This window comes from Brienomyrus brachyistius, chromosome 11 (assembly GCF_023856365.1).
Source record: "Brienomyrus brachyistius isolate T26 chromosome 11, BBRACH_0.4, whole genome shotgun sequence".
Taxonomy (NCBI): Eukaryota; Metazoa; Chordata; class Actinopteri; order Osteoglossiformes; family Mormyridae; genus Brienomyrus; species Brienomyrus brachyistius.
In genome coordinates, this window is record NC_064543.1 from 6,821,582 (window position 1) to 6,846,764 (window position 25,183).

At 44.0% G+C, this 25,183-nt stretch overlaps 1 protein-coding gene and 1 long non-coding RNA gene across 3 annotated transcripts in view; one reads left to right on the plus strand and one right to left on the minus strand.

Annotated features, from left to right (window-relative positions):
* LOC125751747 (homer protein homolog 2-like) overlaps positions 1 to 25,183 on the plus strand; it is a 426,913-nt gene that overhangs the window by 62,566 nt on the left and 339,164 nt on the right. The window lies entirely within an intron of this gene.
* Positions 10,204 to 15,011, minus strand: LOC125751752 (uncharacterized). The gene is made up of 3 exons (XR_007400785.1): positions 14,910 to 15,011; positions 10,955 to 11,112; positions 10,204 to 10,256 (listed from the first exon to the last, which is right to left on the minus strand). It is a non-coding gene; the product is annotated as an uncharacterized LOC125751752 (long non-coding RNA).

Below are 25,183 nucleotides of genomic sequence, written 5' to 3' on the forward strand. Positions count from 1 at the left end.
TGTGAGAAATGTGAGATTCTCCGGTCAAAAAGACAGCCGACACATTAGTGAGGTTGGTTTCCGAGACAAAGATGCGTGGCGTATCCAAGCCAAGACTTTTAATATTAAAGACGTACTGTGCACTTACACTAACAAATATTGTATATTAATAATATCCACATATTATAAAAGTTTACCATTTTCAGCATTACATTTGCCAGCATGTCGTCTGCAAGTCTCTGCGATCTTTCAGGCTCTAAATATATTCCCGTTTAATTCAAGGCCAGCTTGCGAATAACTGAAACCACGGATGCCAAATTTGCAAATAAAGAGGGAGGACTGTGTATATATTCAATTAATTTTGATATAGCACCTTTCACAGTACACTTGCCCCAAGGGATTTAGCAATAGTCTCTGGCAATACAGTATTAGTTCATGGATATTAAATTGTTCACGATATAGGAAAATAAAGAAAAACAACCATCTCAGAGAAGCATGATCGCAGACACGCTAAGCAGCCTCTGCTGCTGGGCTTCCGTTTCCTTTGAGAATCGCTTCAAGGTCCAATGAATTGTGTGATCAGGGACGCCTGTCTTCGCAGCACCGCGGCACTGAGCTGTCGTTTTGGTGCTTGTGGACTTCCTGTTAGCTTTGGCGACGCGGCCATCTCCTCTGACCTCTCTCATTAACACGCCGTTTCTGGACACAGAGCTGTCGCTGACTGGGTGCCTTTCGTTCACGGCACCGTTCCCTGCAAACTCCAGGCACCGTGGCGTGTGAACATCCCAGGAGGGAGGCTGTATCTCAGGCGCTGGAACCTCTGCGTCTGGCACCAGCGATCATGTGGCGTTCAGAATAGCTTAGATCACACGTCCGGCGCATCGCTTAATGAGACAGTAATTGCACCTCTTGACCTCTCATGGCTGCTGTATGCACTGACGTTCAGATACATGATTCTCAATTTGGAGCAGAAGTCTGTTCACATTAACGAGCAGGTGCCAACGGGGGGTTTAAATATACCAGTGAGCCAAAACATTATCACCACTCCCACGTGAAGCGAACCTAGAAAAACGGTCAAGCACTGGGATATATTGGCCCCATAGCCAGCAGTGCACCAGCACCTCCGTGAACATCATGACATCATCCACACCCAGCATCTGAGTCCGCCCCCAACGCCCTGCCTGCGGATCGTGGTCTTTCCCTCCCTGGACCGCCTTCAGTAGGTACTCACCACGGCTGAGTGTGAGCGCCCCACAAGCCTCGCCGTTCCTGAGATGCTCTCACCTAGTCGTCACTGATCTTCTGCATTCAATATGTCAAGTAGAAGTACTGAATGTTAGTTTACTGCATAATATATCCAAAACCTTGCAACACACCATTTTGACGAGATTTTTGGATTTACGCATTTCTACATTTTATGTATATTTCAGGGTAAATAAGGTTGTTTTATGACACGATAACAGCATTTTGAGTGTCTGACCCAGAATATGAGGTCAAAGGCTGTGGCTTTTTCCCTCGGGTCAGCACATTACCATGTAGACTGTGATTGGTTAGAAGTGAAACACAAGCCCCTCCCTTGTTGACCCAGGGACGTGCTGACCTCAGGAAAATCAGGAAGTGCTGGATAACATGCCTGTCCACGGCATCAGGATGTAAGAGCACTTCCTGTGGTGATAAACCTGGGGACAGACCAGAGCTGCAGCTCTCTCTCGGACCCAAGGCTCCGCATTGCAGGCGGCCTCCTGGCCCACGTTCGTCTGAGGTGCTCCACTAGCACCTTCTGCTTGCTGATCTCTTCAGGAAGCCTCACCTCCATGCCAGATACATACCTGCAGCTCACCTTCTGGACGTGAGGATGTCCTGTGGTGTGTGACACGGCCTTTGGTCCAAGTCCTGCCCTGTGCCCTGCTCTGTCACCGCAAACAGAACAATCTCCTGTAGCCTACAGCTGGGTTGCTACCATCTCTAAACACTGCATTTGATTGACAAGTTTCAGTATGGAGACATGCTCTGATTTAATTGACCCTTTTATTAAATTTCTTGGGATCACTCACGGCACTAAGAGAAAATGAAGTCAGTGTTCCTGTGCTCCTCACGCTGGAAAGTATAGCCTCAGATGCAGAGAGATGATAAGGAGAATCAGATGAATGGAACGAATAGAGTAGGCGATATGAAATGCGGCTCTTGGAAGGTCTTAATACTCTACTGCATGGCTTGATATTTCATTCACTCGGGTCATTCATCCAAGACAGCTCCTCCAGTCAGGGTCGGAGGGGGCGGGGGTGGGGGGGGGAGACAAGGCCTAGGTTAAGCTAGAAAGCAGGCTACCACACAGCAAACAAAACACACAACCATTTGTCATTTGGACCCAACGATATATTTTCATGTGTTCTTGGACTGCGGGATCAAACACGTAAAGGAGTTCTTGAGGACGGAAAGAATGTGCAAAGGGGTACGCCGCATGCATCCGGGACCACAGCGCCACCTGCAGGGCTACCAGGCTGACCTTGGCCGGACACTGCCAGCGCCTGACGCACTGTGCAAAAGGCGTCCGCGGCGAAAGGCCTGACTAAACCGCTGAAGATATTATGAAAGCCACAGAAGGTCTGCATGTGATCCACACCATAATGACAACCACGTAGTGGGAGCAGAGACCATGTATGTCTGATAGGCCTATATGAAACACATCTGCCATGTTTATTCAGGATCAGAAAGGGGGTCCATAACTCGTGGTGTCTCTCCAAAACAGCACTGCAGGACATACTTTGGATGAGAACAAAAGCTGTACCTCAGCATCCATCCATCCATCCACCAACCCACTCATCCATCCATCAATAAATCCATCCATCCACCCACCAACTCATCCATCCAACCCACCCACCAACCCATCCATCCATCCATTCATCAATCTACCCACCAACCCATTCATCCACCCACCCATCAACCTATCCATCCATCCATTCATCCATCCCCTTTCAACTGTTTATACACTTCTGGAGTCCACAGATAGTGGGTTAGCCCTTATTAAAAGTGCAGACTCTGCCTTTTTTTGATTAAATCTGGTTGTTTTGTCCTTGCAACACAACAGTGTGGGCAGTGATGGAGCAAACTGCAGCTTGTGACCACAGCATCGTGCACCAGGCATGGACAGCGCATCAAAAGGCGCATGAAGAGGTGCATGGCAGTGGCTGCCTCATGCTGCTCGGCCTCTGCGCTCTGTGGTTAAGGTTTGAAAATCCAACTCGGCCACATTCGATGGGCCAAGACCAGCAGATAGTCTAGTGACAAAACCTAACTAAAGCTGCACAAACTCAGCGTGTTTATGAATTTTTATTATTAGTAGTATTGGTGGCAGTAGTACTATATTATCCATCCATTTTCCAAACCGCTTAGCCTACTGGGTTGCGGGGGTCCGGAGCCTATCCCGGAAGCAATGGGAAGGAGGCAGGGAACAACCCAGGATGGGGGGGCCAGCCCCCCGGCATTGCAGGGCACACTCACACACCATTCACTCACACATGCACATCTATGGGCAACTTAGCAACTCCAATTAGCCTCAGCATGTTTTTGGACTGTGGGGGAAACCAGAGTACCCAGAGGAAACCCCACGACGACATGGGGAGAACATGCAAACTCCATACACATGTGACCCAGGCGAGACTCAAACCCAGATCCCAGAGGTGTTAGGCAACAGTGCTAACCACTGCACCACCATGCCGCCCCAACTATATTATTAATATTATTATTATTATTATCATCAACAATAATAACAGCAATAATAATTACAACAGTGCTCGTCAGCAGCGCCCCCTGCATTGCAGGTACGACCTTCCCTACAGGCCTCTGCAGCCCCCACACAAGAAGCTAAAAACCAGACAGATAAGAAATTTTGCTCTGGTTAGAAAAATAACAAAAATGCATTACTATGCAATCATTGTGCAACTGGGTTTTATAAATGACGTGGGGGATAAGGGGGGTTATAACCAGCTCCCCAGGTCCAACTTTCCACACACCATTCATCTTCTCTGCGTCCGTACTCAAAATAAGGAGCTACCTTCTACCAATCTAAAGTTTATTAGCTGCAAGAAAGCGGCGAGGGAACTGTTATCTATTCTTACCTACGTTAACTATTAGACTCTGCAAATCAGGGTCATTCAACTGTATAAAATGATCGGTTAATTTAACTTCAATTAAATTCTCTTGCTCTATATGTTAGTCTTTTAACTTCCTCTCAAGCATTAATCATCTCTTCTCATTAACAACGTGACTTAGATGTTCATAAGCAGCAGAGAATTAAATTGCAAGATTTATTACCTTATAAATAATTGAGTGATATTCTCAGTTGATATTACATATGTTGAATTTAGAAATTCTTAGGAAATCAAAACCTAGGTGCCTGTCTATTTAAAGTAGCAGACAAGCAAAAACACACACAATAGGATATAATTTACAAAACAATAATAATTTAACTACAAACAACAGTAATTTAGTTGCTTGTTCTTATAACCCATTGTAATTAGCAGTGTTTGTTAATAATCAGCAGCTAGAGAATGAAAATGCCAGTATTGTGGTGGATCACACTTTATTTTATTCTATTGTACTTCATCAGCTTTTTAGAATGTTCTGGAACTAAAGGATAATGAGAGTGCGTCTCCATCTCTGCAGATCTGTTTAACCGCAAACAGACTGAACGGGATCGCTGCCGAACACAGAGGATTACCAGCCTGGCGTCTATTAAGAGAGATAAAAGCTGGCATGATGTCTGAAAACTATACAAATTATACGAACTGAAGATATTTCAGTGAAAACACTATATATTTAAGATTACTGTGTCAGTCATTAACAAAAGGTAATACAGCGACCAGCTGGCTAATGTTTGTGCCGGGAACACAGCCTTAAAACAGAAACAAGCCTGAATGCTTTTTAGCCAGGCTGTAAGGTAAATTGCACATTTTTAAGCAAAGCAAGAGACACATTAAGCAACTGGTCACAACGTAGATGCACTGGCCTTAATTGCTGTACATGAGAGTAATAATTATGTGCTTCATTTTCCGTTGTAGTCTGAAATGCACACAGTGAGAGAGTGATCGTCCATAACCACTTCTCTAGCGTAAGTTCATGGACAGGATGCCGGCTGATAACATAACATCCACGCAGAGGTGGAGACTTCAGATCCAGAGAGTACAAATCCAGACCAGGATTTTGTTTCAACCACCCAGCTGAGTACTCTGTGACTGTGACTCTTTATACTCAGCTGGTTGGTTGAAACAAAATCCTGGTCTGGATTTGTAATCTCTGGACCTGAAATCTCCACCTCTGCATCCACGTAATAAGAAACTATTTCATTGACATTAGTAGGAACAGGAATTCCTGGTGTTTCCATACCCAGTTTTGCTCTCCAAGAGAGACACCGCTTTGGGATTAGAGCACAGGCTCAAATGCCCCTGGAGGTGTCTGGGTGACGGTCCTTTGCTCAGGGGATACAGACTTACCCATGTCCTGAACATAGATAACACAGCACTGCCCAAACAAGCCACAGACACAAGCCCTGGTTTCTGCCTGCGGTACGCAGTGGCTGGATTACTAAAGGAGACTAAGCAACTATCAGTAATGAGAAACCAGCGAACAAACCCAAAACTAAGACCACAAACCAGCAACTCGCTAAATAAACGGACCAAAACCAGAGAACCAAGAGATGAGGCACACAACCAGTTTCAAGTCTTCAAAACCAAGCAGGCATGACTGAGAGCCAAGTAGGTATAGCCTACTGCACACCTAGGCTACGTGGTATAGCCTACTGCACACCTAGGCTACGTGGTATAGCCTACTGCACACCTAGGCTACGTGGTATAGCCTACTGCACACCTAGGCTACGTGGAATAGCCTACTGCACACCTAGGCTACGTGGTATAGCCTACTGCACACCTAGGCTACGTGGAATTGCCTACTGCACACCTAGGCTACGTGGAATTGCCTACTGCACACCTAGGCTACGTGGTATAGCCTACTGCACACCTAGGCTACGTGGTATAGCCTACTGCACACCTAGGCTACGTGGTATAGCCTACTGCACACCTAGGCTACGTGGAATAGCCTACTGCACACCTAGGCTACGTGGTATAGCCTACTGCACACCTAGGCTACGTGGTATAGCCTACTGCACACCTAGGCTACGTGGTATAGCCTACTGCACACCTAGGCTACGTGGTATAGCCTACTGCACACCTAGGCTACGTGGAATAGCCTACTGCACACCTAGGCTACGTGGTATAGCCTACTGCACACCTAGGCTACGTGGAATTGCCTACTGCACACCTAGGCTATGTGGTATAGTCTACATACAAATAAAAAAGTATAGTAGCACATAAATCATAGCTGTTTATCATCGTCATCATCAAGTATTATGTACTGTACATAAGTATATGGGCCATATTTTTACACAGCTAGCAGCGCAGCAGGTTTGACTACACCAGCATCACTACATACCCTTGAGTGATGCGTCATGCTACACCGTCGTTACGTGACAGGGATTTTTTTTGATTGATGCTTCATTATAATCTTATGGGATCACCGTTGTACATGTGGTCTGTCGTTGACCGAAACGGCCTTATGGGGAGCATAGGTGTGGGTGATTATATATTGAGATCACCTGGAGGTGGGCACAGCCATGAGGCAGGCAAGTAGCGAACTGGATGTAACAAATACTTTGTGGACCACAGGATTCAAACACAGAACCTTCTAGACAAGGGACACATACCCCTAAGCACATTGGTTTCCATATTACCTGGCTGCACACTAACCCCAGGACCCAGGAGCTATGCTATGCTGATCTGTTTCCTTACAAACATACATTTGTTCCATTCCTCTCCAACCATGGAACATCCATCAAACTGTGACGTAATTTAATTTCCAATGCTTGATCTAACTCATGATCTTTCCCTAGTGTCATCGCTGCCTTGCTGCTGATCTCAAAGGCTGTGGTTCAGCCCTCCTCTAAGTACCCTTAAAATAAACATCAAATAAACAGGAAGCTTTATGAGCAATAAGACTGAGGAATAATACTGCATAAATAATGGGAACATTACTCAGAGAAATTAGTAATTTTAGGGCAACATTTTTCAGTATCAAATGTGTAATTAGTTTTGTTTAAACACAGCTGTATATCAGCCGACCATATTTTCATATTACTATATATACTAACACAAATAAATATAATTAGTATGGAAATACTGTTCTAGTTGTAATAGTGTGGAGTCTGTTCACACCAAAGAAAGCTGCCATGACATTTAAAATTATGAATTGGAACGGAAGACATTTCAAAGTAAACACTTTAAGAATTACTTGTGCCAACTAGTGACAAAAACTAATAATACTAGCAAGCTAATGTTTGTACAGGGAGCATGTCCTGAAACCAGAAACGACAAAGTTCATCTTTTAAACGTTAAGCAGTCATTCACAAACGCCGTTATCGCAGCACAGAAGATGCCGGATGCAGTGACAAAAGGGGCAAATGGAGCCTGATGAAGAAGCCATGGGAGGGACCCGATTTTCCAGTGTGAAAGACAAGGGGAGACGGAGAGCACGTCTGGAGTTATGACAACCCTGAAAACGTTTCTATTTTAGACCGTCAATTTGCACTGCGCTGCACTGAAAGAATGCTAATTATTCCTGTAAAAGCGATTGGCAGGCTGTGTGACATGCAGAGAGCCTGCTTTTAGATGTGACTCAGACAGGGAGAGAGGCTGAGAGAATTGTTCCGCTGTGAGAGTGAGTCTGGAGCGAGGCTTCAGGCCCGAGAGCTGCAGCTTATTAACATGTGCAAAGGGAGCACTTCCATATATTATACTGTGGCGGGGGAGGGGGGGCAGAGAGGAGGGAAGGAGGTCTGGGTGGTGAGTCTGCAAATCCACTCGTTGTGTGTCTTTCTACCAAGGCCGTCCCTGCATCTCCTTTACTGATGAGATTTGCTAATCAGTAACACTTGACGGGGCAAAAATACGCAGCAGTTACTAGGTAACTAGTGAAGTACAAATCATGAACAAATACAGTAGCTACTTGAGATACAAGATGCGTCATGACTCACTAATGATGAAAAAACATGAGGTATTTCACATGTGATATTCATTACTTGTTCCTTCAGTAGTTCACAGAGGTTAACTGAATTAATAGATATAGTAACAAATATAATAATTGCTTGATATAAAAGATGTCTTAATTCATTAATGATGAACGAACATGAGATCAGTATGTAACTAAGACTTAGTTTGTGATTAATACATAACAGCATAATGCTACATTATTAGTGCCATCTCAAGTAAAGCGTTAACCAATAATCTTTATATGATTCGTGTGACTCAGAACTGAAAGGGGACAGAAGTGGAATAACTAATGCAATTCAATGAAAAAGATCCAAAATGAAATGCCTAGTCTTTTTGTCAGTGTTGATCCTTCTTAGATTTGCTAAAATGTGACTGGTTTAAAACCTCTGTAACCATCTGTTTTCATAAAATAATACATTTTCTCCTTCAGTAATCACACAAATGAAAACTTTTAGCCTGTATACATTACATTAACTTTATTATTTAGCATATACCTGTGTTTCGGGACCCCTGGAAAATCCACATTTTTGGTCCCTCGCAGCTCCAGGCCAGTTACGAACACAGAGTAGCTGATACGTGTGTGTTGGGATCTGGGAGACAGCAGAAACGTGGACTGTCTGGCGGCCCCCAAGGACTGGGTTTGGAAACACTGGCTTATGCTATTGTTCTAAACAAAGCACAAGCAAGGAAAGCATAGAGCAAAGGAGCAGGATCAGCAAGCAGGATTTAAACTCAAAACCTTCTGGACACTGGCAAAGATCCCTAGCCAACTGAGCAGTACCCCGGCCCCTGTACAAGTAAAATACATGAGAATAATGTAATTATTCTGTCCCTTTATTAGCATATTCTGCTTACCTACCAATTAACTTTACATTTATAACAACATGACAAAGAGCTAAGACGGATGTTTTACGTCCTAAAATACCTTTCGGACATGGAATCGATTCTTCTTCTGCTGCTCATCTACTTGACTCAAGCACCTGATTGTCATTTTGAACCAGCTTGGATGGGAGCCCATGGAATAATGGGTGGAGAACCACAAGTGCAGAGATACTTCATGAGCTGCCTGGCTAAAAGAAAAGAAGAGGTGCCCGATGCAGTGCTCAGATCCCAAAGCAGATCACGGCTACCAGGCAGTGCGATGAAAAGCTTCTAAATCCAGTGCATACTCAAATCGGGCACCTCTGATTTACAAAGCTAATTTAAGTCTGCAGGCGACAGTATCCGTGAATTTGTCTACCTTTATCCAATGTTTATTTATCCGAAGTCCTTGGTGTGCCATCATTATTCCGAGCAATGTCTCAGTGATTTCCACAAAGGAGGAGGCACTACTGGTCAATAAATCTTGCCTGGTTTACATCCCACTTGAAAGCAGGAGAAATTTAAAAAGGCATGTGGCTTAGTAACTAACCTAAACCCAAAACCAATTAGACCTGAACAAGGAAGTAAACATGTGCATTAACTCAAACCCCAGCCAAAAAAAAAAAACCAACCCACAGCCCTAGTTACTGGATCCCAGCTTCAATGACAACTCCCAACCCCAGAAAGAACTTCCGGGTGTCAACAGGAACCCCTAACTCTAACAGTGCAACTAAACCTGACCATGGAAGAGATATGCCAAGTTCAGTTTAATGCAGCCAGGAAGCCAATTAACTACCCACAAACAATATGGCAATATTGCTACCGCATCCAGAACTGTACAGGTGATCCTAACCCCTGCAAGAACGACAGAACCCGGCTGCTGTAAGCAGACCGGATGGCCCGTGCCCCTCGCCTTCCAAGGGGGCTTTTCAGAGGAGAAACTTGTGGAAAACAGTTTCTCTCTGACCTAAGTGTATATAAACAGTATTTGAGTTACTTTAAGTTACTTTAATAGCCTCTCACTTCTCTCTCTCTGTGACGCGCACTCATCCACACACTTACAGACCATAAAGTGTTTTTGAGAAACACCAATTCAGTTAATGCGTAGACCGTGTTGGGGGTATTGAGTAGCCCACACAAACTCGGGAAACAAAGCACACTTTCCTATTACCATTTCTCCATCTGTCAAAACTAATGACCCAAGTTGGTATATTAACAGTGAGAGCCGAGAGATACCTTAGCGCAACACAGACTGCGAAGCATCGCTCATCCTTGATAGATGGCCTCGTTTTCACCTATATAACAGGCACCTGAACCCTGAGAAAGAGGAAGACCTTCACAGCACATTGCTCACAGCACGATAAACCGCCACGTAAGTTGCGGCGTTGTGTGGCACGAGTCTGAGCAAGAGATTTGAATTAAATATATGCATTACATCTGTGGTGACTTTTGCAATTGGGAGCATTCTGAACTTAAGCTACAGCATCTTCTGTACGTGCCTCATTTAAAAGTTTTATTAGGAAATAAGGTGTATTCCGAAGACTCCAGGGACAAAGCAAGGATTGAGACAATGAACCTAAAATGTAATATGGTAATGTTTTCGCAGGTTTTCACATCTGGAACAATTAACACAACAAAACATTATGAATATTTAACCTTCATGTCCCCTATTACATACAGTAAAACTGGGACTGCAAACAGTGTAACTCTTATATACTGTATTATCTGTATTTTTAAAAATGTAAATATAGATACTACTGAACTGATTTTTGGAATAAATCAGGGCAAGTCTGCTTTTTGTCTTGCCCTGAAGTCTTCTGTATGAGTCACAGACTTTACTCTGAGTGTTGAAATAGGAGTCGTTTTACTGCAGAATGAGTTCATTACCTTTAGAATTTATTCTTTAGAATTGTTAATGATGATGATCTTTTAAAAAGTCGTTAAGGTTGCTTAAGGACACAATGACCCCCTTCACTTTTACTGTGACCGAATGAACTCATGGTGAAGCAGTCTACCTCGTTATGACACAGACCCTCTACCGGCAGTTCTGAGAACCAGACCTCCCTCATTATCACGTCTAATTCGCTGCCATGTTCTCTGCGACGTTCCTACACCAGCACTTTCCAGTTCCATTTCACTTATCTGTTCATTGCTTATCCATCACGTCTACGACCTAAGAACACAAAAGACGCGGATCGCTAAAATAAAAACACTGAGAAAATCAGTATAATGCGCCGTAGGAGATGTTTCGCTATGCTAACGTTTTTTCCGCGATATGGCTACCTTTGCTGCATGTTATTTGGATATAAATACGAATGGGTTGTCCTTGGATGCTTTTCTACTCAACACTTGAATCAACATTGGCTCGGAGGAACATTCCATGTGCATAAGCTCAGTGTTTGTTATAGAAACAGTCCTGTTAGGCTCATTTTAATACTCTTACAGTGTCCACATGAGACCTGCAACCAAAGCTGTCTAACCCAACTCGCCATGGCTATAAACCCTCAAGGGTGAGATTCGGCCTCCTCCTACAGGAGTCTCAAACATCCGGAAATAAAAATAACTAGCATAGATGTGAAGTAGAATTACCTCGAGCTGTTACATATGAAGTCGCATAAACAAATAAACAAAAGATGATGCATAGCTAATGGCAGCATTTTTAGGAGTTCATTCCACTTGTTTTTGCAGCCCCCTTGGTAATACCTGAAATCACTGCATCCCTGATGCTTTGCTGGAGTTTAGCTGGGGCTGTCCCCCCCCCCCCCCAGATCTTCCTGATTTTCTCATTACAGTTTTGCTCAGTGGTTTAAACGATCTGAATAAAACAGAAGGACTTTCCCGCTCCGCTGAAAGCGATCATGCCATGGAAACAAACCATAATATTTATGCCAATACCTGACGACCTGAGTGGATGTCATGGGTGACATCGATATCGTAACTCATCCACAGTAATAAAAGGAGCAGATAATAAATAAAAACAGCTGTCATACATACTTTTGTCATACAAAAAAATTCCAGAAGATTCCCTTAACAAAGCAGGGTCAGATGGAGTTAATCAGGCCGCTTGACAGGCCAGTATTGACTTAACAGTTAAGAGAAGCTGAGGGATGAAAGACTTTGACAAGGTGTACAGTGAGGTTTTGGGGAAAAAGGATGAAATCAGTTAGCCCATATCTCATGGTGCCCCATGTGGGTTAGGGTCCTTGTCAGATGGGGGATTCGTCTGAATGCTGAATGGGAGCAGAGTACTTACCCATCATGCTGTGCTCCAAATGATTATAACGTCCCAGTCATGTTTTAATATCCCCCTGGGGTGACAAGACACAGGAGCCCTGGGCCCCAGGGGGGGCTCCTATATGCTGGTACTAACCCACCTCCCCAAATTCTCTGCTCTGATCAACCAAGTGTCTCTCCCAGCACGTGTGAAGGGCTACCGGCTACACCAAATCAGCCTACTTCCTGTGCCACCTTTTCCGTCGCCACCGCGTGTCACAATCCTCAGAGCAGTGGAAATCAGGACGCAACAACGTGCTCAGAGCCACGAGCGTTAATGGCCCCAGATACCCTAAAAGCGTCCAGTTCCCTGAAGCAGCTGCCGTTCTCAGTGGAGGGGGCCGTCCCGGTGCAGAGGTGACGCTAATCCACCGCTGACCTTCACGTTCAAAGGGACGAGGCCCCACTGCCGCCTTGGAGAAGTGCCATGCGGCACAGCGGCTCCTGGCATCTGTTTACCGCTCAGCCCCTCTCCATTGCATCTCCCCACTACATCTCCATCTGGAGCTCAGTGGCCACCTGCTTCCCTGCCCAGCCAACACCCCCCTTCCACAGCTCACAGCTCCAGCATGAACCAGTCAAATCCCCGAGCCACATCTGTCTCTCCGTTCAAGCCCTCAGGCCCTCACTCTTCGGCAGCCACAAGTTTTTGAATAATTAAAATATCCCAAAAAAAAAAAAAAAGTAGTTTTTCTGTGATGCAATTATGACGACACATAATTGTGTCTTAATTATAACTGCAGCGTAATTGTTTACAGAGTCACAGTGCACCCCAAGGGCCAACTGCTTTGTCAAACAGCAAGATGACATGTTTATCTACATTTATCGGTCGACAGTGTTTGTTTATCTCATATTACTAGCGGCTTGAAGCGTAAAACTGCTTCTCACAGACTCTCTCTGTTCTTTAAAGTTTGGCCTTTTTCCCCCTTTTACACAGCATGTCTTATCACAGTTGTTGAAATCACAGACGATAAAACGGGAAAAATAAATCGGAGCGAATCGGACCCCCGGGGGGAATTCCAGCGCTTACTGGGTGTTATAATCCATGTACAAACGTAACACTTGCACAAATTAAGAGTTACGTAAATCCGGTACGCACAGCGCTGAGGGTGAGATGCCGTTAAGCAGCTTAACATAGCTATGCCGTTTATTTACACAGCTCTCTGAAGGCCCCCCCTACGAAGATGAACAAAGAGGGGTCACCTCAAAGATTTAGGCACTCATAGGAAAGACAGCTGACTTCCCTACATTCCGCAAATGCATCGAGCACCTAATCCTCTCCGATTTCATATATTCCAGTCAATAACCATTTCAATTAATGTATTTTGATGGACGGCTGGATGGGTGTAATTCCAGTTTTAAAACAGACAGGACAAGGCAGTTCAAGTTACAAACACATGTAGGTGCGGGAAAAATCTGAATGCCAAAATAAATTTTTAATCCAGTTTTGCAGGAAATTTAGTGTACTATAAGACTAAAAGAGGTCAGTGTATAAGACGTGTACGTTAATGGCAAAAAAAAAGTAGGACAAACAATGTTAGAACTTGTTTTTAAAAAAAATCGAAATTCTTACTTCTTGAATCTTAATGCACTTTCAACATACAGTAAATGAGGTCCCACTGGGAGACAGGCGATCCTCAAAGTAACAATGTGCTTGGAGATTCTTCATGCCTTTTTCACACTAACCTCCTTCCAGGCCCTGGCTGGGCCTCTGCCAGCAGTTTGTGTCTGCAGGGCATGAAAGCTTCACTCAGACTCACCGTGAAATATTAAACAGGCTGAAAACACCAGGCTGGAAAAGCAGCGTGTGTTTCTGAAGGGTTCATCAACTGACAGAGCACCTTATTAATACTATACTTGATACGGAATGTGAGAGAATAATGCGAGATGTGCGAGAGTCGCGACGGAATGACGAGATGTGGGGCGTGTCTCCCACTCCAGAGTCTGGGGAGCAAATCAGCTGAGTGACATGGGGGGGGGGGGGGTGGCAGAATCTGAGCAGGAGCAGACATGGCGGCGTGCTTCCTGTAGACTCCAGGAGGAGGTGGGCAACACTGTGAAAGAAATGGCTTGTGGATTCAGTATGGGTTACTCTGCATGCACCGCTGAAGATGGATTGAAGAGCAAAAATGGTGCTTATGTTTTAGTGATTACTCGTTATCGAATAGTAGCAGGGAGAATTCATACATTATTACAGTTTTTATTACATTATTATTACAATTTTTATCTCCTAGCTACACTCAAATGAGCATTTCAATAGCTATGTGTCAGATTTTAAGATACACTTAAACTTTGGAGTCATTTTTGAGCCAAAAAAGATGGTTGCAAAAAATGGAGCTGAAGTTAAAACCTGCCATCCTTCAATGAAAGCCCTGTAAAATTAGATTATTAGTAAGAAATCTCGCTCTTAGAGAAGTGTGCCTACACTCACTCCCTGCCCCTCAAACACAGTCATTGTAATTCTATTTCTGTGGGTCTAATTCTAATGCTAAAATATTATTTCTGTTCCATGTACAACAAATTGGTTTACTAATTACACATACCTCGAGATTTGTAAATTCTGTCTCATTGCTTTCAATTTAAATTTCTGTTCACATTTAATTGCCTGTAGCATTTACATTGTTGCATTCTGTGTGAACAATGTTTTCTTTATCAAGCATCTAGATGCAATTAATATAACAGCTTTAAACAACTTACCTAATTAGAATGCCTAGATGCAATCTATCCATCCATCCATCTATCAAGTTTCCATACTGCTTATCCAGGACAGTGTTCTGGGGAGCCTGGATTCTATCCTAGGACCTACGGGCAAGAGAATGGGGAGTCTTTGGATGGGATGCCAATACATCACAGACACATGTGGGGTTTTTAAAGTGTAAGAACAGAGAAATGCAGGATCTCCTTTCCGTGTGTGACTCATATTGAATGGGAAATTCCACTCTGTAACATTGAGTCTTTTGAAAGGATGAACTGACGAACACCGAAGGCAAAAACACCAATACATCAAATGGATTTTTAGAATTACATTCCTCTATACTATTAAAACACCCTGCACACTCATCTAGGAAGTATTCACCAGGATCCATCGACCACCATATCCCAGTGTTCCCTATGCTAGGAAACCTGACCATGGAGAATCCTGTCATTTTTATCACAGCAGGAGTGAAGTATAGAGAAGTGGAACAACAGTATTTTTTTTAAGCAGGACCTCAGACACCTCAAAGTAAAACACTCCACAAAGAAACTGAAGCCCGTGGCACAAGTGTCAAACCTGTGGCCCTTTCAAAGCACCTTCACAAGAGCAAGGCAAGTGACCTGTTGTTCTCATATCATTACAAAATGCTGGTTGTTCAAAGGTCCTTTAGCTAAACAGCTCATGGTTTTTGGTAAAGGCAGTGGTGTAGGAAGTCAGATTAGTGATATGCAGAAAATGAGAGCAGCAGATATTTTGATGTCAAGATACATTCTAAACATAGTCCAGACATCAATTTCCAGTTTTCCCTAAAATCACATGACACATATGACCATTGACCCGATAACCTTTGTTTAGCAGCTATAAGAGGTTCTGAATGGAGTACAAACATCCAGCCAAAACTACCGTATATGGTTTAACAAAGGAACGCATGTGTCCTCAGAGGACAGAGCACACTGGGAAAATCAAGGCTGATCCAAGATTTCACTGCTCAAGTTCAGACTTGGTACAATGACGCAGGGCAGGTAATTGTAGGGGTATCCATTCCTCAAGCTTGTGTGATCCCTAATTTGTTATGAACGAGTAATAATCATAATCACGCTCCGTGAATTTTATGAAGTGGTCTTTCTGAAATGACGCCTAATGAAAACGTCGTTAAACAAGTCATGTGATGGGAGAATCGAGGCCTCAGGCCAGTAAACACCACGCCAGTCACAACTCTCGTGTCCCTCATCTCACACTGCAGTCTCTCTCTAGGTATATTTACCATAATAGCTCATAGACCATAATTAGGAAGCAATCCATCCATTTAGTCCCTTTAGTTATTTTAAACAGAAAAGTAATTACAGCAGCTGATCGGTGTCAGCCTAAATTAGAACCGGACATGGGTGTCGTTGGGGCTATGGCCCCGAGTGATCAGACCTAAGTATTTTATACCTTACTCCGAGTACTTTACCTCTGATGCCAGCCTTCCTTCAAAAAAAAAATTCAAACCACAGGTAAAATTAACTTAGCCCCTGATTTTTTCCAATAGCTATAAACTCCCCTGGACCCGGGTGTGGTCAGAGTCAGCCAATCACAGAGCTCATGTACTCAATAATGGGCGGAGCTTGTTGGCTCCACTCCTCTTTCTGTCTGGTTTTCCTTCGATTTGGCTTCTAGGTCCTTGCTGCCCACAAGACAGTTTGCTTGCAGAGGAGGAGTAGGGCTAGGGTAAAACAGGCTAGCGCACCACCAGAGCTTCGCACCTGAACTGGAGACGCAACCTTACCACCTCATTCCGCTGGCAACACCTACTACATTGATTTGTACTTGCTCAATTGGACAGGACTTCTTTGTAAATTTAAATACGAGCACATCTCCATTTTCCTCTGTCTAGTTGTTTGTCTTTTAAATTCTATATCATAAACCTGGAAACATATACTAATAAATCAAACAGATTTGATCAAACTGCGCTGGACCATGCAGATTTTTTGAAGGAATGGGCTCATTAGCCAGTCAGACCGAACGAGCGAAGCAAACCTGTCAGATACAGATGAATGTGCTCCATGAGGTGAAGAAGGATGAACCATTTAACCGAAAGACAGACGTTAAACAGCCGGGAAAAATAATCCCGTGTCAGTATACTGCACGTGTGATAGACTCGCTCAGGAACAGACTCTGTCAGATTTGCGGGATTTGCAGGGTGTGGGGAATTATGTTCAGGACACTGTCTCACGTTCCGGGACCAAGGAACTGACACGTGCAGACTGAGGCGGCAGCAACTCTCACAGACGTAACGTCATTTTCTACGGTGCTTATCCCTTTCGACTGAAAGGGGGTGTTGGAGCCAGAGAGCATCATACATAAATCAGCAAAGGCAGCACTAAATTTAGGGTTCTTGGTCTAAGGGACCACCTGGCTAACATGAAGCTTCAATAAATGTCCTATTGTTTTATCAGTGAATTTGGTCTATACCCAATTTTTCCACAATTCTCAAATCAATAGTAACCAGAAACAGACCTTGCGTTACTAACCACAAAATGTAGTGCGCTTCCCAAAATACTTCAAATTAGTACTCAGCTTGGGCTTAAATCAGTCACGCTGCCACACAATTGTTCAGATGTTAGAAACAATGAAGCGACGACTAACGATTTAAATAACTCCTTTGTTGCCTGCAATTTGGTTTAATGCTGTTCATAAATATTAAGGTGTTGATATTAAATGAAAATTATCAGGATTCAGTGAAGCTTTAAAAAGAGCTAGCTGGGGGCAGAAGCTGCAGGGCTGTTCACATCATCCCTGAAAATGACAGAAGGGCCAGACGGGACAAAACACTGCTTCCTCTTTATTAAGCTGCATGCTGTGTTTATGCGATTAGCGTATAGAAACTGGGCAATACTTTTACAATCTTTGACTTCTCCATCTGCTATTCATTCCTGGCTTTTATGAGAAGCAATAAAGAAAATGTCAGAGATACTGGCAAGATGTAAGCAGATTAAATATTGGAATGTTCAAAATCATTGCATGCCAAAAAAAGCTTTATGTATAGCTATGCAGAGAAGAACAGGTCATGAAAGAAATCAACATGTCCACCTCGAATTTCTGTCATGGAGATACATGCCTTTCCATCCAGGATACGCCCAAGCCCTGAGCCACAGCTACCCTGATTGGGTAAATAGATACTGGATATGCATGTAGAAATTCATCAGCTACAATAGTATGTTTGTTTTAGTTTAATTTAGCCCTGCAGTTAAGCAAGATATCTTTAAAAAGTTCCTACTCGCATTTACTTCAGACTACATTTCCAATAAACACAGGACAATAAGCACAAAGGCAATGAATAACAGAAGAATAGCAGCACTGCAGACACTCAGCATTTACACAAACAAAAGCTTGAGCATTAAAATAAAGCTCCCACTGAATAGAGCAATAAACATCTTCACTGATTACTGAGTGCAATATTCTGGAGTTTGCAACATGGTGAGGAGCACCGAGCGAGACAATTACCACATTTCTTACAATGTTCCTAAGGCTCCGTGGAGGTAAGAATCTATTCCATGTATTTATTTCCCTCTCAAGATAACAACCCAGACAGAAAAACTAGTGAAAACGTTCATCATCCATGATCTCTGCCTGCTTATCCCACCCAGGGTCAGTGGGAGGTGGGGGGGGGGGGGGTACAGAGCCTATCCCAGAAGCTAAGGCAGGTGGCTAAGGCAAGCTAACCCAGGATGAGGCATCAACCCATTGCTAGGCACAAATACACACCATTCACACCAATGGACAATTTGGCAATTCCAATTCACCTTAGTCAACGCACAACGGCATGGGGAAAACGTACAAACTTCATATACATAGAGCCGGGTTGAAGACTCAAACCCGGTCCCAGAGGTATTTAATAGTGCTAACCACCACGCCACCATGCTGCCCCCGTGTAATGTACATTACTTCCTTAATCTTTAGTTTTGCGAGTGAGGTCATCTTTTACAACAACCTCGTTCAGCTGACTCTACCTCTGGAGGAAGCCACGCCCCCCCCACCCCCCACATCTCCTCCCTCCCGCAACATAACAAATGATCATGGCTCCTTATTCTGCAGTGAAAGGATTCGTTACACGTGGAAATCGTAGGCCTCTATTGAGTAAACAAACTGCAGAATATGCTCATCAGGGTTAAGTATTGGAAAAACCAGATAGTTCCTGCTGTATTAAAGAGGGAAAGCGGGGGGGGGGGGGGGGGGGGGGGCTTAAAATTTAATTTTAATTTATTCAGAGTGCTCTTTAATAATAAAAAAAGAAGAATCCCAAGGAACGCAAGTAATGTCAGCTAGAGCAATTAAATTTGCTGCTAAATTGATTACTATCCCTCTAGCTGCACAGTATCTCTCCATGCAATGTAGTGAAAATTTAAGGATTTTTAATTACCAGCAATTATTCATAAAGTACAGACTATTATCTCCAGCAGGAGCAATCAGAGACCATTTGTACACTACAATGAAAATAAAAACCTAAACTCGCAATGCCAAAAATGACGGTAATTAAATCGTTTTCTATGGAGAGCAAGCGTCCAGAAAAACAGTACTCTCATCTGTCCCAATTACATGTCGCGTCATTTTGGCGGGCTTTCAGTCGCATATAAACGGGATTAGGAAATGCATTGTCTTTGTTTGGACACCCTGTCAAGTCGGTCCTGGATTCTCGAGGACCTTACAGAAAATTCAGTTTTCATTTATTTATTTATTTATTTATTTATTTACTTGTTATAAAGAAGACCATAGGGTGCCTAATGAACATAGAACCCGACTGTTAATACATAAAACATAAATCAAACTAAAACTGAGACTTTATCATGGTTACCAAGAAAAAAACCCTTAAATTTATTTAATGATGAATTTATTTTCCCATTATGAAATCGATAATAAACACCTTAGTAAAATCTCCATGAGTTTCGACTTCGCGCCTGCAGGCAAACGGGCGACGTCAGACCCGCGTTCCGGTGAGCAGGAAGGTGACGGGCGCCGTCCCACCAGCGGAGGATTAATAAGCCCGGCGACGCGGTTTCGCCTCAGGGAAGACGTCAAATTTCTCAGCCCCCGACTGTTTATTTTGTTTAATTAATGTGCAGAGAACAGGTTTAGTTACAGAGCTCCTAGCCTGAGGAAAGCAGTCGGTAGGTCATTTATAAGTGTATAGGAAAAGGGGTGTATTTAAAAGCCGCCCGGGTCTCTTTAGACACATAGCCTGCATAATGGACAGTTCTTTTTTATACTAAGTCTATCCACTTACTTTAAAATATTTAAAGTATTAAGGAGATGAGGATGTCTCGCAGACAGGACGCGTGTGGCGGTACCTCCGGAGCCGCGGTCGCTTGACTGCTATCGCCGTTTATCTCCGCGTTTAACACCGCCTGTTATCGCCGCCATTCTCTAAATACCAGCGGCGCTTTATCACAGTCTCGCCTACTTGTCCTGTTTTTATTTTATTTGACGACTCGAAAACAGATGTCGTGAAAATTCCCCGGGAGCTGACCGCTCGGCGACTTCAGCCGGTAAAATATGCAGAGAGATGCAGAGTCTGGGAAAGAAGAGCGGAATAAAAGGGAATAAAAGAAAGAAGTAAAAGTTGAAAGACTGACACTTCAGAGGAGGAGCAGCGCCTTGCCGCTGCAGCGACGGCCGCGGGGGCAGAATTCGCGCGCTAACGGAACAGAGGGCTTCTCAAAGCGCGCGAGCTGCAGGGCTGACGCGTGGAAATGGAGGGAAACGATAAGATGTGAAATTATCCGTGCCGGGAACACAGCAACACTAACTATACAGCACTGAAATAAGGCACTTCTGTTTTTGTTTGTGATCCCCTTTAGTCTGCTTCTATCCTCTCTACATCCTGGGACTCTCAGCATCCCCCACCTCCCTCTCTTGACATATGGGAGCTGTCCTGATGTCAAGTTAAAGACTCAGTTGACCTCTGAACCCCCCTCCCCCCAGCATATTCAGGGTCAGTCAAGGGGAAAATTCTGTCCTCCATGTGGACGCAGTGAGCTAAGTCACATTGTATGCAGCACAGAACAGTGTACGTGGTGGCAGAGGGTAGTTTGTGGTTTTAGCAGCCTCTTATCGGCTGGAATTTCCACTGGCAGTAAAATGTCTTGACTTTGTTCCCTTAAAAAAACTCACAGGTGGTGTGGGAACAGATCTCAATCTACAGCCCCAAGTTTGTTCTCCAGAAAGGCCAGTTCGAAGCCCCTTGAGGCTCTAGACACTTCCCGAAAGGTACTCGGCAGACACTGACCACAGTGTATGCGTGATGTCCAGAGAGGCACAGAAACCACTTAACAGCTATCGAGTCACATCAGAACACAGACTGAGAGAATGCGAGCAGAACCAACTTGAACTTCTGACAACTGCGGGTGGAGTCATTCACCTTGTGTCTGTTCAGCCAAGCTGACCATGCCTGAAGACACGACTCAGAACTAACCTCTAAATCTTCCCTCGTTTCCTCGGCAGGAGAAAAACGTCCTCACCAGAGTAACACCCCTGCCAGATAATTTTTTGGAGGCCTTCAGCTCTTAAGAAAACTTTATTGATTACACATATCAGAAATATATTTTCTATATATCAAGCTTATGCCAAGAGAACATGTTTCTTGCCAAGGCAGATGGAGACTTCCTCAACCACAAACAAAACCCTGGGCCTCGGAATTCCCCTTCAAAAGGATCTGGTACCACTGAGGAACTGGCTCAGCTCGACCCGCACCTCATACCTGTGGCACCGTGGGGACATCCCACCTCCCACTGCAGGCCTTTCTGAACAGAGGCCCCCTTTATATGCCCAGTGCCCGCGCAGGAAGTTCTCACCCAGTTCAAATAAACACGCAGCCGTCAGTTCGCGAGGAGTGTAGCGTTTTCTGCTTTTTCCGGGGAAGGGCAGGGGTGGGTGGGGGGGGGATGAAAGGAAGGCACAGGATGCAGAGCATGGCTCAAGCAAGACCGAGAAAATGAAAGCCATACTCGGGAACAGCCCTGTGGTTAAAAAAAGGCAAAAGAAAAACAAGAGTCCGTTGGGGCCTGGTCTGGTCATTTAAAGCGGCATGAATATGAGACTTCTCATGCGATTTTGCTAGGGGAGTTAAACAATAGAAAGCAATAGTGCGAGTCAGTGACTGCCACAGCTAAACCATTGTAACCCTAACCATTAAAACCAGACCATATTGTGAAACATCACTTTCTGGAATGCTAGGTACATAAAATAACCACTGTAGTGTAAAAGAAAATAACGTGTCCAGCTTTCGCAGCCCCGCAGATTTTTTTTGACTCCCTACAGAGTAGTTTCTGACAGACAGTAAAAGCCAGCTGCAGGACTCGGTGAGGTAGGCTGGGAAAGCCCGAACATGTTTTTATGAGGCCCATTAGTGAAACAATCTGGCCATTGACCACAGAGAGCGACGCCAACAGGCCGGAAGAACGGGGGGTAAAAACAGCGAACCCACTAGTGAGACAGGAGGCAGATGGCCCGCCAGGAAGTCCCGAGAGAACTATTTACCACACTCGCCTACCTCTAGGACATTGCCGCTCTCATCTCTGGAGGGTCTGGAGCCATGATGGAGAAAGAGTGGGGCCGACATGTCGTAAGAACTTCTTGCAAACTCCGGCCCCCATAAGAAAGATTATCGATCAAACCGTCCCATTCGCACCCCATATGACAGAGACAAGCATCTATGGGAGGAGGCTGTGGGGGAGGGGGGTATAGGGCAGCATTTTCCGCAGATACCCGGCGCTTCTCATTGTTACCAGCGAGACCTCTGGCGCTCCTTTGTTGTGGCCACGCCATGTTTAAAGGCACAGGCCACATCAAGGCTTCCATGCATGCAGGTGAGTCTCAAAGTAGCTGCTTCCAATGCAGTTGGGTCAGGGCAAGAGGTGGAATGGCAAGCAAAGGTGACCAACAGGTGCCCTCAGCATGCTGTTGTAAACTACCCACTTTACACAATATCACTTTGGCTGTCAGCGTGAGCTAAGGACGCCTGGGGCCACTATACAGGAAACCCATCAGCATGACCTCCTGGTAATCTCAGCTTCATCATTCACCCATGAAGACAAAAGCTGGTGCGTTAGGGAACCCACTGGCCTTGTCTCCCCCATCAGCCTCATTTGCGCCTCCTACTGGGCAACTGTCAGGTGACATTGCCTCAGCTTGCCTCCTGTAACTGCCATGTGCAGGTTATTTCTTACATGCTTTTGTGTTTCTCATGAGAGTCTGCATCTTTCCATGTCAGATAGAAGATGGATTACCCTCTCCCCACCTCTCAGGTGTGCTTGCCACGAGAGCATCCCACCCCAATCCCCTCTCAAGCTGCCTGGAGCATCATCTGGCTTCACTGTGGTAAACAAGAGACATGACTCTAAGTGTGCCATCGACCTCTAGGCACCCATCACTCCCAATAAGTAACTGGGAAGTATGAGTGTGAAAGTGTGACCTTTGGCAGGAGGAGACCAAGGAGTTGGGCAGATTTCTGAGAGGGAGAGCAAGCAACATTCCACTCGGGATCAAGTTTGTAAAGATAGAGAAAGTGCAGCCGAAGCAAGAGTGATTCCATCTGAGAAAGGCATCCCAAAACCCCCCTGGTGGCTCATGAGGGCGTCTCACCTAAATATGTGTCCATGCCTACGGCACATCTATAGTCTAAAGGCCCCTCCCTATAAAAACAGACATGGACTCTGCCCCTCCATTTTGGACTCTAAAATAAACAAACATCAATTATGCAGAGATGTTGACACAGCACTGATTAGAAAATACATATCTATATAAATTCAGTTTGTGTTTTCAGAGCACAGCTCTACCCTAACCGGTAACACCTTGACCTTTCTACTTTCCATACGGATTCCCAGTAAGGACAGAGCACACAAACAGGTTTAATGGGAGGCTGGGGAACCATTATTTTCATCAGAAAGGGTGAGGATTAACCCTAACCCCAAGCCTAACCCTAAACCTGACCACATTATTCTCATCAGAAAGGTGACTTGAGTTTTACATTTGTTGTATGCTAATTTAAATAGTGTTGTATACTAACAATTAGTTTACAAGATACTGAAAGATGAGAGTTAATTTTTTTCCATCATTAAGGGTTGCAGAATAAATGTCTTCGGATTGAAGAGCATGTGGCGATTCGTGCCCTCGTGCAGTTCCCCTGGCCAGTGTGTAGGAGGCAAAGGTTGATGGCACACACCAGTAAGACACTGATGCTAATCACTAATATACATTACGGATACATTTCTTTGTTTAATTTGAAAGTGTGAATATCGAGCCCTAAAACATTCTGAAATCCTGTAACAAAAGCTCAGGAAAGCATTACGAAAGGCATATCGTTTTTATATTTCAGTTTTTAAAACAAAGCCCTTATTTGAATCTCACAGGAACAATGAAACCACATCAAAGTTGCACCAAAGCCGACAAACAGTCCGATACCATTAAAAACAAAAAAATTGTACTTTCAACTACCACGCTTCATTTTTCAATGTCCGATGTGAATAAATGTTATCTCATTAGGTATTAACATCCTACAGGGAAAAAAAAAACATTTAAGTTTGAAGTTTAATGAAAAATAAAACTGATTTTAATTGGCTGTAGATGGAGGGATCTGAAAGAACCGACTTGAAAAGGACTTTAACTAACTTAGTTCAGTAGTGTGCTGAGCTCTATAACTTATATATATATATTATCTATAATCTATAACCAAAGGCATCCCAGGTAAGAAACAGTGGAATTATCTTGAATTTATTTGGCTCATAACCATTTTGTCGATGAATCAGTGGTTACTGCAGCTACACACACACACACACACACACACACACAGTCCATGTATTCATAACTTTAAGACTCTCCAATCATTTCTATAGTAAAAACCCTACTCCCAGCAAGACCACCTTAACCCCTAACCCAGCCCTAACCTCAACAATAAGTAACCAAACAAAATACAAGAATTTTCACATTTTTAGTTTTTTGATTGAATTCACAGATTTTTTTATAAAATTGAATTTCCCCTTCTGGGGACCGAACAAATGCTCCCCACACCATCAAAATAACAGGTTTTTTCATATTGTGAGGATAATGTAATACAATTATGACCCCCCCCCTCCACACACACAGACACACACACACACAATCTTCTCAGGTTAACCCTTTTAAGCAAAAGAATCTCAGCAGCCAAGGCCAGATGTTCAAAGATCATCTTGATTCCTTGGGCTGCAAGACTAGATATAAAGAAGCTAGACATTCATCTGACTTTCTTTTTAAGCAGCAACGT